Here is a 13,412-nt window from a genome sequence, read left to right on the forward strand (position 1 = left end):
AGTTGTTCCAACCGGCTCTATGAGGTGGGTCAGTATTTTTATCATCCCTGTTTTGGAAATTACATTAATTGGTGCATGCGTCATTAAAAAGTCTTAAGCTTCTCAGTATTTGGAAGCATTCTGTGATTGGAGACAATCCTCATATAGACAATCCTGCTCCAATGACGGGGCGTTGGGAGAGCAGTGCTGTGGTTCCCAACATAGGACAGTGGCAAGTGTTTTCATTTTTGATTATTTGATATTTACACTGTAACGATGGGGCAGTTCTTAGGTTCTTCTGTGTATCAGTCGGGATGGATTTAAGAAAACAGAGCCCATTTTAGATATTTCAAAGAAGTTTCATACAAGAAATTGTTTATACATTTTTTGGATGGGTTATAAAAGCAAACAGGAGGAGTAGGTGCTGGAGGAACAGTTGAAAAGAAGAGGTCGTTCCCAGAAACTAGTAGCTTCGGAAACTACTTCTATGGCTGGGGGCAAAAAAGGGAGATCAAGTTGGCAGAGTCCTGGAGCCCACTTGCTATTGGACTTGCTATAGAACCACGGAGAGAAGCCCCACTGTGGGAGCTAGAATAACAAATGGAAGCAGCCACCTCCAGAGATGCTGGCAAACCAAGAGAGAGGAACAGCTCCTCTGCTCCCACCCTCTGATGCTGGGTCTGCTTCTACCAGTGCTTCCCACGGTAGAAACTGAGAGGAAGTCATAGGTGAGGGAGCCTGAGAACTGTGGGCTGCAGGTGTCTAGCTCCAGGTTTGTACAGCTGAGTGGAGAAAGGTGGATGCAGGACTGAAAAAGAGCAGGTAAGTACCTGGCCTGTCTTGTAAGTTCACGAAGTTTTTCCTGGAGCTCAGGGAGATTCAGGAAGCTTGCTCCAAGGCCTCTATAAGAGCAAGTGGTGGACCTGCCCTTCAAGCTCAGCTTTGGTAACTTCATGCCTGATTCATGTTCCCAGGGTGCCCCTTGATCTCTCTCAGGTTTAGTGTGCCCACCTTCCCAATGGGGCTCCAGTGGCAAGTGGGTAAGAATGTTTATCTTTTCTTGTTTTCAAGGATGAAGTGAGGCTTTAATTAAATCATGTATATAAAAATACTTGGTTGTCGCTAATGCAATCCCAAAACCCAAGCAAGTATTGCTTTTTGTCAATAATGTTTGCAAAAATATTTGTAAAACATAAATCCAAGACTAAGATGAGATTTCTTTTTCCCTTAGAACTTAGTTGGAGCGCCTTACATGTATGGCTGAAAACTGAGTGTGTGGGAGGACCATCTTTCAGGTGCGGGTTGCGGTCCTGTTGGATTCAAGTGGAGCTTACACAGCAGGTTAAAAAGTTACCTACAGCTCATTTATTCTGATTGGCTTCGAAAAATGCTGCTAGGTTTCAGTCACATACCTCTTATTTTAAAACCAGTATTGTTCCATGATTGCGAATAATCTTATAGTATAGAGAGGCAACTGAGATGTAATACATGTTCACTAAATACTTGATGAGAAACAAATAATGGATATCCAGTCCCCTGATTCCCACTCTATGAGTGGGCGTGCTGGTGGACGAGAAAGAACATTTTGGCTGGGTAAAATGAGACCAGTCATTTACCTCTCTGACCCTCAGTTTCTTCATTGGTAAAACAGGAGTGCTTGCCCTCCTACCTGGGGTGTGAATTTGAGGATCAATTACGATAACATGTATTAAAGTATTTGGTAAAATTTTAAGTGCTGTTCCTATGTCAAGGACGACCACCAAGTTGTCTTGCTGCCTCCCAGACCGTACAAAAATATGGCTTTTGCGAACATTAAGGAATCCTTATGAGGAAACAAGACTGTGTAGCATCCTATCATCCGTCATTCCCCAATGTCATGAACTGTACTCAATGTTTATGCCTGCCCTTCCCCATCAGAGACAATGAAATCACTCTTACGGACTGTTGTTTTCCCAAGTAACAGCCTTATCATTTGTATTGCTCTGAGAAACACTGTGTTGGAATCACTCGCCCCAAACCCCTGCTTTTCATCAATCTCTTTTTGGCTGCAGAGCCCCGTGGAGGGAGACAATATCCAAATTGCTTTCAACCCAATAACTCACCCCAGACAACAATAAAAACGACGGCAAATCTCAACCCCAAACACTGGATGTTTAGTGAATCGTGCATTGGAAGGTGAGCAAATATTTGCAGGAATTCTTTTACCACCTTTGATCTGTTTGTGTAAGATGCCAGGCTATGGTTGTCATCTCTGGGAGCCATCTCTTTGCGTCAAAGTGAACCAACTATTTTCTTTTCTATAGGCTCGAGACCATGATCCTCCCTTTGACTGAACTGGATTGGCAAGGACTCCAGCTCTGCAACTCCTCCCTTCCCATGTGTCCCCAGAGGCCATCAGGGCCAGAGGCACATCTTTAATTGAGGTCAAGGTCTGGGTCGGCTTCACCTGGACAGATCCCATAGTCTGGAGTCCATTCTCCTCCCTAGACTGATCTCCTGGGCCAGTTGATCTTGATGTATTTCCTTCTGTCCAGTGGTCCTAATGTGACTGGAAGAGGGACCCACAGAAACACGTGGGTCCCGATTTCCTAGGTATCCCCTTTTGTGTCTGTGAACCTTATACAGGAATGCTCTATCATGCAACCAGGAGAGAGTATGCATTTATATCAACTAGAGCAGGGTGATGAACAATAACGGTTCCATTAAATTCCACCGTCAATAATTCAGGACTGGGAAGGAGCTGCGGGATAGACTAGTTTGGTTTCAACTCCTCACTGCCACAGATACTTCAAAAACAATTTGTGGGTAAATACTACAAGTCTCCAAAATTAGTGTGCTTACTAAAAGGCAACTATACCCAAAGGAAGCTTTCTGTTTGAGTTTAATTGATTTAAAATTAGCATTCCCTTTCTATTGATGGCTCTGCTCTTGTTTACTGGGAAAACATTTGTAGCAAAACACATAGTGCCTGTGTACCTGGGCACTGGATAGTCTCACTGGCAAATACTCTCCACCACAGCGCCTACATACATATTTGGCTCAGAGACCCGAACCACTCTCAAGGAACTACTCAAGTCTCCCAAGGAAATGCTATCTCTACTTGACAAGAACGAGCGGATGTTTAAAATCACCTGACAGAGCAGTCCTTCGGATATTTCTTGGCCTCTCAAGCTACTGATCATGTGGAGAATAGCAGAAAATAATTTGTTAAGAAAGTGTTACTGTTTGGCTGTATTGTTGGTTCCCTCTTACTTTCCTTGATTTTTGAAAGGATGGAAAACATGGGAAGATGGGGTGATTGGTTGTCTACCAGAGACTGTCTAGAAACAGACTTTTGTGATTGTTGTAATGCTTTTGTGGCTTCGTCAGTTGAAAGAAGGAGAAGATTCCCCAGGGAATTCATAGCATGCAGAAGATTCTAAGAAATCAGTGAGAGATGCAAATGATCATTTGAAATAAAAGTTCTCATTTACGTTATGATTCCTACTCCTCTAACAGTTTAAACACAAACGTGTGTGTGCATGTGCATACATACACATATATGTTTCTAGATGTAAATATTTATGTTTTTTTATAAGCATGTTGCCTTTTCATTGTGGAGAATAAGAGAAAACAGAAATAGAATAGATATCAGCTTTAGTCTTAGCATCCAGAGGTACTGTTTTAACATTTCTTCTAAGTATACCTAAAACCTACAGTGTAGTATTTTAGTAAAAAAGGAATCATATGGAATATTCTTTATGTAATTTTAAATCTACCTCTAGTCACTTATTGTATTAAGTGTGTATTTCCATGTTCCATGCTCTACATTATTATATTAATAGCTTTACGGAATTTCTCCAAGTGATTTATCAGTCCCATATTGTTAAACACTTAGAGTACCTCCAAATTTTCCAAATTCTAATGCTCTGGTAAATATCCTCAAACTACAGGTTGGTGTTTCCTGAGAATAAATGACTAGAACTGGGATGTCTGAGTTAAGGGATATGCAGAATTTTAATGCTTTTGATATGTCAGAATTTAATTAAAAGAATTTAATGCTTTTAAATTGCCATCCATAAAGGTTGTGCCAGTTTTATTTTATTTTATCACCAGAAATATGAGGGAGTGGACATTTCTCCATATTTTTTTATTACGTTTAGTTAGCCAACATATAGTACATCAACAGTTTTTGATGTAATGTTCAACGATACATTAGTTGTGTGTAACACCCAGTGCTCATCACAACACGTGCTCTCCTCCTTAATGCCCATCACCCAATTAACCCTTTCCCCCACCCCATTCCCTTCTGTAACCCTCAGGTACAGAAGGGAGAGGGAGTCCAGAATCTCTCATGGTTTGTCTTCCTCTCTTATTTCTTCCCCTTCAGTTTTCCCTCCCTTTCCCTGTGGTCTTCCACACTATTCCTTATGTTCCACATATGAGTGAAACCAACACTGGGCATTGAAAAATATCTGTTCAATCCTATGGGAAATATAAAGTGAGGGTAAGACCAATGAAACGATATAACACTAATAAGAATACTGACAAAAACATAATTGATACCTGTTATGGACTGAGTTGTCCCCCACCTCCCCTATGTTGTTCATATGTTAAAGCCCTAAACCCCAATGTGACTGTTTGGAGATACAGCCTTTCAGGAGGTAATTCAGGTTAAATGAGGTTGTAAGGGTGGGGCCCTAATGCTTACAAAAAAAAAAAAAAGGAAGAGACACCAGAGAGCTTGCATTCTTTCTCTCACAGTAAGAAGATGGCCATCTGCAAGCCAGGGCTCGCCAGATACCAACTCTGCTGCCATTGTGATCTTGAACTTCTAGCCTTCAGAACTGTGAAAAAAATTAATTTCTGTTGTTTAAGACACCTCGCCTGAGCTGACTTATACAGTACCTTTGTAGGTTCTTGGCCAAGCCGAGGCATTCAGCATGGCCAGAGGCTACCCCAGGGAATATTAGTAAAGTACAAAGCAACAGAGTAGAAATGCTGGTTTGGGGGCATGGAGATGATACAGATGGAAGTGGAACTCTGAGTTAGGGGGACTGCTGCCATTAAGGTAGCACAAGAGCAGGTGTAGCCTGCCATGAGCTGCGAGCCAGGCAGGTACAACTTTGTATTTATTTATTTATAATCGATCTACAAGGGCTCCTGCCTGTAAAAAAAAGCTGGATTGAGGGTTTTTCCTTTTATTTTCTCTTGATATTCTGGCTCCCCTTGCCTAAGAAAAACTTACATAAACTAACAACATCCATTGTATTTTACTGACATCATTTCCCCCAGGTACTAACCATGTAGAAGCTAACTGGTGTTTTAGAAATAAATTCTACAACAGAAGGGACTGTAACCTACCCTGTGACCTCAGTTTCCTCAACTATAATTTAAGGAGGTTGGAAGAGATCAGTGAGTTTAGCATTGGTGCACTGAGTCATAGCTAAGGCCACACCCTTCCCTCTCCAGTGCAGAGGTGGGGCTCTGGGGCTGGGGCCCAGTGTGATATAAATCTCCCCGGGATGGGGTACCTCCTCTTCCTTATTAGAACAGCTCTTGCTTTTGTTATGTATGATTTTAATTGAAGAAAGTATCTGTTATGGACTGAACCTTCGTGTTCCCCCCACATTTATATGTTGAAATTCTCACCCCCCTCACCATGCGATGGGATTAGGATGTGGGGCCTTGGGAGGTAACTAGGTCATGAGGGTAGAACCCTTAGGAATGGGAGTAGTGCCCTTGTAAAAAGACCTCTCCACCCCAATTCTCTTGCTCTCTTTCCACTGTGTGGAGAATACAGCGATAAGAGGGCAGTCTGCAAACAGGAAGAGGGCCTTCCCCAGAACTTGACCATGCGGGCACCCTGACCTTGAACTTCCAGCCCCCAGAACTGTGCGAAATCAAAGCCTGTTGTTTATAAGCCACAGAGTCTGTGTTATTTCCTTATAGCAGCCTGAAATGACTATAGACTTAGGTCCTTCATCTTGAAAGATTTGAAAGGCTTAGGATAGGATGGTATTAAGTTCCTTTGGATTATAATTTTGTGATCTCAAAAACTGGTTTATCACCTGTGTAGGACTTTGCACACTTTATAACACTCTTTAACATATACGTATTCTCATCTACTACACACATTCACTCCTCTATGCAGTAAGGACATGAATCATCATGCTCATTTCATATATCTGGAAACATTAAAGGACCTCCCAAGGTCACAAAACTAGGTAGAACTGGACCTTCATCTACGGTCTTCTATTTCTCTGACACTCCTGTGAGAAGGAGCTAAGAGCTACATTCCTAGAAGCCGTGAGGAAAATAAAGAAAAGAGCAGTAACCCTAATATTTAAAAGTGTAATTAAAAAGTATAATAAGTGACATGATTTTTTATTTTTTTAAGACAATTTTGTAAGGCTGTTTTTCTATTTATTTATCATTACTGTTTATCTTTTTTTTTTTTTTTTTAAAGATTTTACTGATTTGACAGAGAGAGAGAGAGACAGTGAGAGAGGGAATGCAAGCAGGGGGAACAGGAGAGGGAGAAACAGGCTTCCCGTTGAGCAGGGAACCCAGTGTGGGGCTCGATTCCAGGACCTTGGAATCATAACCTGAGCCAAAGGCAGAATCTTAACGACCGAGCCACCCAGGTGCCCTGATTCCTGTTTATCTTAACAAGAGTTATGTTTTTGGGGGGACATAGAATGACCATTACAATGAATCTAATGAGTTTGAATAGAAGGTCATCATTTAAGGACATGCAGAAAAACAGAACAACCAGTCAGCCTACCCTACTTACAAACAAGGAGTCTAGCAGAAAATGTTTCCTCAACTTTGAATTTACCAACTTTCAGTTAGGAGCTGGCAAATGCCTTCCCTTCCCCAAACGCTCATCACCTCCCCTTTTCCAGACTGTACATCCTCTTTCTACTTCACAACGAATTGCGACTTCTTTTTTTTTTTCATTCTGTCACCTTTTTCTTTTTCTTCTTCTATTTTATTACTATTTTTTTCTGTCCTACAGTATTGTTTATGGGCCCTGACCCTTCAGCTTTATGACAGTGAAACAGCCATGCCCAGTGGTCTATAAAAGGTTATTCCAGTACCGTTTTGGATAACCTCCCAGGATCCTCCTCGGTTGGTCTAAATTGGCTTCTTTTCTACTCTGGACTCTACCTGGGTCCTGACCCCATAGCTTCTTCTCCCGTTCACCAGAAGCGTTTGGATTTAGCTTTTGGCCCTAATTTCCTGCCTCTGACTCTTGGCACTTCTTTAGGACTTGGCTTGGTCTCCTTGTTCTGACTCTTTACACTCCAGACAGTCCAGAGACAGATGCTTATCCCCTAACCTTCTGCCCCTGGAGATCCCCTGGGATACCGGCTCATGGTCAGGCCTCCCAGCCCCCTACAAGGGGTAAGAGGAAGGGGATAGTGGCCTTGTAACCAGTGGGGGTGTATTTCTTAATATCACTCTCATGCTTCTGAGAGTAACCTTATTATCAACAATAACTGCCATAAAAGTACAGCAAATTCTCTTGGAATCCACACACCGTGCCAGGCATATGGTGCTAAACACTTACGTGGGCAATCCCCTGCTGTGCTTTTATTTCCTCAACTCTACTGCATGTTGCCCCGGCCCAGGGTCATGTCTTACACAGGTAACTATTGGAATCTAATGGAGTTAATGGGCTTGTGTGGCTCTTAGCCCCTGACTTGATAACATGCATTACTTCACTGATGGATATGAGAAGCTTAAAAGAGAGAGGAAAAATATTGAGTATAAGCTTGACATAGGTCTTAGAGTTTCCATAATCTTTTGTTTCACGTATATAAATTTTATATACAGTCAGAAGATCCACCTTAACTCTGAGAAACAAACTGAGGGTTTGGAGGGGAGGGGAGTGTGAGGTTGGGTGAGCCTGGTGGTGGGTATTAAGGAGGGCACGTATCGCATGGAGCACTGGGTGTGGTGCATAAACAACGAAGGCTGGAACACTGAAAAGAAATAAAATAAAATAAAATGGAAAAAAAAAAGATCCACCTTATTATACTCATTTAAAAAGACTCTTTACCAATCTCTACTTGCAACTCACTTGAACTGACTGGAAAAGCTTCCATAGTCCTCCACGACAATCTTTTAGTTTGGGGTCCAGTCTGTTCACTGCTCAAAAATGTCTGTCTTTGACCTGAAGTCTCAGGCTGTAGTGGTACCTGGCTGGCTCAGTTGGTGGAACATACGACTCCTGATCTCAGGGTTGTAAATTCGGGTTATACATTGGGTGTAGAGATTACTTAAAAAAATCTTAAAAAAAAAAAATCTCAGGTTGTATCGGTTGTTATCATGAAAGTGGCTTTTACTTGCTGCTTACCTGTTTCTGCATATAAGATAATTGTTCCTCAGGGTCCTTAGCATCACTCAGCTGCAAAAATGACTGCTTTTTTTTTTTTTTAAAGACTTATTTATTTTAGAGAGACAGAGATCACAAATGGGGGATAGGGAGAGGAACAAGCAGACTCCATGCTGAACACGAAGCTGGATGCCAGGGCTCGACCTCAGGACCCCGAGGTCATGACCCAAGCTGAGATGGAGAGTCAGCTGCTCAGCCCACTGAGCCAGCCGGGTGCCTCTGCTGTTCTTGTATTTAATCTCTGTCGAGCCTCACGAAGACCCACTAGAAACAGTCATCCTTCTCTCTGACTATGTCCTTCTCTGCCCTTAACCTCTGCCTTCCATCTCTCTTCCTCTTTCTTTCACCTCTTTGACACTTACATCCCCCATCCTGGCTGCAAGGAACTGAAGGAAGAAACCAGAATCCCAGTTCTCATTTGACATTTCTCTGGAACATTTGGTAGGTAGCACAGAATATGTCTCAGAGACGGACATCCATTTCCCCTTTCACGACAGATTTGGAATATGAATACTCAAAGAAGGCATTCCTCCATTCAGCTGAGAAAGCACTAGCCTGAAGCCAAATAGATCTTCTGATTTCCTAGATGCACAAACCCACAAAAGTTGAATGAAAAAGAACTTATAAGGTGAGGAAGATGATCCAATTGCAATCAGCTCCCTGATAACTTTGAGGTACTGAGTACCTGCTCCCAACTGTGTGACTGATTTAATGGTTTACCCTTATGACATTGTTAATCATCATAATTATAACAACTTACACATGTGTAGTGCTTTATAGTGTTTAAAGCATTTTTATATCTGTTATTTTATTAGGTCTTCACAACAAACTTGGAAAGATACACTTGCCAGAAGATTGGACTTTTCTTGTCTCTGCCCCTCCACACCCTGGCCAGAGAGTAAACAGCCTTTTAACTTAACTCCGTAAAGCACCTCTTTACTCTTACTGAAATACTTTGCTAAACAAAAGATTACACCCAACAAACCAGTCTTGGATTTGCCACATTTCTGACCCAGTCGGCATCAGTGGGAACTCCCCTATTTCTCTATGAACATCAGTCTCAACCTAGCTTTTTAAAATTAACTCTAAGTCCTTCCTCAGCTAAGCACTGCTCTAGCTTGGGAAGACTGAGACTTCACAGCTCCCTTCCTCCAGAGCACTACAGGTCACACAGATGGTGGGTGGAGTAATTCCACTGTTTTTCTTTCTTATATCTAACTGAACTGTAGTCCCAAGTCTCTATGTGACCTATAATTATTAACCATAGAATCCCAAACTTTTCTTAATTCCTACCTCTCCCATAGGTACAGTAGTATATTCCTCACCCATCTAGCCCTATAACACAAATACTGTACCTACTACTATTTCTTAGTTACAGATGAGAAAACCATTAGGGGATGATGTCATTTGTTCATAGCCAGTCTGGGAGAGCCAGGAGCAATTTTCAGATCCTCTAACTTCCAAATCTGTTATCTTTTCCGGTATGGGATATACTTTGGTGCCCCTTTAAAAAAGTTTTCAGAAATATTCCTCAGTCCAGTAGTTTTGTTTTTGTTTTTGTTTTTTTTTTCTAAAAAACTGCTCGTTATTTCGGCATCTCGTAGAATCACTTTAGCTGTATTTTACGGTCCTGCAGAGTCAATGTGAAAATGCGTTTATCATTAGACCTTCTTCCTAGCCCATCACCCTCTTCTCTCAGAAATCTCTCTCTACTCATTTGGGTGAATCCTGGCCCCATGTTTCTAGCGCATGCCCTTTCCTCCCTTTCGTGGCTGCTTAGGAAACAGGTGAACCTACAGAGGAGGAAGCAAACCATCTCGGCTGGAAATGCAGAATTGGAAAGAATGGATACCGCTTATTTAGTTTTATGGGTCCTGTGAACCGAGGACAAATAAACTCTGGGACCACAGTCCCCGAGCTTGGACATATAAACATGAAGCAGAGATTAGAGAGAGAAGGAAAAAGCGGGAGAGAGCCAGCAGAGAGACGAGACACCACGTGGCTCTGGGGGAACAGAGTGAGGCAGGCAGCGACAGTGGCTGCCTGCTTTTTTGTTCACAGCTCCAGAGACACAGGCAGCTCAGCCCACATTGTAGCTGCTGCCCTCGGATCATATGAGACGCTCCAGGATTCTTTCTAATAAATTCCTGTCTTCTGTGAAGTTAAAGAAGCTTTCTAATATTTGCCATCTAAGGAGCTTTAACTGAGATGAAGAGAAAACTATTTTCTGGAATTCTTGGCTCCAAGCCTGTTCGTCACTGGCTAGGGATAGAAAATCATCTTCTCCAGCCACTGCTAAGGGAGTGCCCACACTCAGTGGCACACGTCCCCAGGTACGCCTGTCCCCAACACCGTGACTGGGAGATAACCTTCATCAATTCCCCTAATAGTACCTTGTTCTTCACCCCAAAGCTCCCAGGGAAGAGAGCAGCATCCAGCCTGATACTTGAATAATTTCTCCTTATTGACACTCTTCTCATAACTCCCCTGGGCTGTTGCATGCCCACTTCTTTCTTCCTCTGCAGTCGTCCTGTCACTCATTGTTTGCTAATGACTAGTTGGTTGGCAAAGAAAAGAGAAGTGGCGGCCAGCCTGGCCTTCACACGGCAAAGAAGCATGTTTTGTAGAGTATAAAAACATTATTTACTAAGAAGCACGTTCCAGCACTGAATATTTCTCTTTCAAAGTCCTGCTGGGCTCCTTCTGTCTCTGAGAGTCTGCGCTTTCCTTTGTCACTTCCTCCCACCTCCTTCCCAGATGGAGACTGGCAAGGCCACCTGATTTGGGCACAGGGCTCCTCAAAGGTGGTGGGGGTCTCAGAGATTCTAATATGATCTCGACGAAGCAAAATACTGGTGTAGTTATACTCATTAGAATATAATAGGCTGCTATTTGGAAACCTCTGATGCCCTTTCAGATTTTTCTGGAGAAAGCTGGTAATTAGCAAGAAATGCTGCCGTCTCTCAGCTATCTGCTCAGAAAGAAGGCTCTGGAACTTGTAGAATGTACTTACCCTTGTCTTGGATTTAATGTTTGTTCCACAGAGGAAGAGGACTCTTGGCAGCATTTCTCTCCTTACCTTCTTGCTCACCTGGGTAAAGAATGGTCTATCCACATAGCTTACTCTAGAGTTCTTAAAAGCCAAGCAGCTGGGACCATCTCTCTGAGGCCAGACCTGACCCTATCCTTAGCCAGAAGAATGCTGCAAACATTGGCGATAAGGCTGATTCTTCATTTATTATGCACCACATATCGAGCCGTCTTCAGAGGGCGGGTGAAAACCCCGCTAGGTTTGCGCGATTTTTCTGCTAATTGCTTCTCAGCCAGAAGAGGGCGTGCGTCTCTGCCTTTTCCTCCCTTTTTAAAACAAGTGAAAGCCCTAGGAGAACCAATGACTTTTAGATCTACACTGTTCTCCACACGTAAATAACAACACAACAAAAAAAGTTCATCTGTTGAAGTTCATCTGACAAACAGTCAAAAGAAATATTAGTAAATGCAAACCAGGCAGCTAGCAAACAACACTGCCCTGGGTAGTCAGGTCACCCCTGCTCCTGGTAAGAATATTTCTTATGCCGCTTGCTCAGGTTTAGAAATGAAGTGACTAAAAATGCAGCAAAGTCCTCTTACTCGTAAGGAGCAATGGGTAATATATTTGTTTGTATTATGGGATTGCAGTTCTACTAGAAGGAACACTTGACATTTTGATGAGTGTCTCCAGGGAGAAAAGGTACTAACTTCAGAACTTAGTTTTAATTATACTAAGGAGATTACATTATTCAAAAGCATCCCACTGGTAAGGTGCAACATTTCCTGAAACAGTTTAGTGGAAAATGCCACATTAATCAGTTCAATATTTCACTCCGAAGGCTTAATGATGGGAGAAGTTTAAAGTACCGTAGCACGATAATGCAGAAGGGAAGGAAAAAAAGAATGTTCACTTACAGGAAAAGGCTGAAATAGTTGCTAGCCCCTCTTGGGTCTTTCCCCATTAAAAGCTGGCTGGCTATGTTATAAATGCAAGGTAGGGACCAATGTGTGGGGACCCTGAAACAGAAAGAACTGGAAAAGGCGACAAACACAGGATTAGTGAGTTCTCTGCCTAGGCATTTCACTTCTGCTCCTCAGTTAACTGGTCCAGCTCAGGGATGAGTAACCTCTCTTGTCCTCTCCACCCAGCAGCCAGATGGACAACAGAGCTTTGTAAACGCCCGGGAGTTGATATTAAAGGGAGGGGGGCACAGATTCTGGAGTGCTTTGTCTTCTTGGTCCCATTATTTCCACCAACTTGTATGCTAATTACTTTCAAAATTCACCTATGAAATCCGAATGAGAACCTAGCCTGAAAGTCAGAAAGGGTTGTCCTTACCAGGTGGGCTGTTACCAGAAAGGTAGTCCACACTCATGGATTGAGAGACAAAGGGAAGATGAATTTTGGAAGGTCAGTCTGCATCTGAATGTTTGTAAGCGTAAAAACCAGCCTTATGGTTAGTCAAATGAGAGAGAAGCAAAGAATCAAGATCTGCTGTTCTCATGGGGTTGTAGTCTAGCAAACAAGCATAGGAGCTATGGTGGCCTCTTGGCTCAACCAGTGAGGGGTAATGGTTAGGGGACAGACACCCAATCACAGCTGGTGTGGGCTTGTTAACATTTTTTGGTCCAACTGTTACTTTAATTTCTGAGTAGCACTCCCCACAAAGAAGCTGCAGTGTCTTGGAATAAAAACTGAAAATCAATACTAAAACAGCAAAGCTAAGTCATCTAGAATGTACACCATGTGACATTTCCCTGCCCTGTTTCTTTTCTCTATTCCTTAGTAAATGCTATCATGGATTTTTACTGCAAGTGCGCTGTGGGCTGCTTCCTGCTTTATGTGCAAGAGTCAGCGTTGTTTTCACCTTCAAGGCTCCACACTTCCGCCATGATGCTTTTCTTCCTTCTACTAGTCACCTTCCTTTCTTCCAGAGCGTAACTCTGTTAGAAGTTCCAGAGCTGTGTAATTCTGCTCCCTGTATTTCCTTTTCTCTGTATCCTTTTATACATATCCTTT

Source organism: Lontra canadensis, unplaced genomic scaffold (genome assembly GCF_010015895.1).
Source record: "Lontra canadensis isolate GAN:19392208 unplaced genomic scaffold, GSC_riverotter_1.0 scaffold4, whole genome shotgun sequence".
Classification (NCBI taxonomy): Eukaryota; Metazoa; Chordata; class Mammalia; order Carnivora; family Mustelidae; genus Lontra; species Lontra canadensis.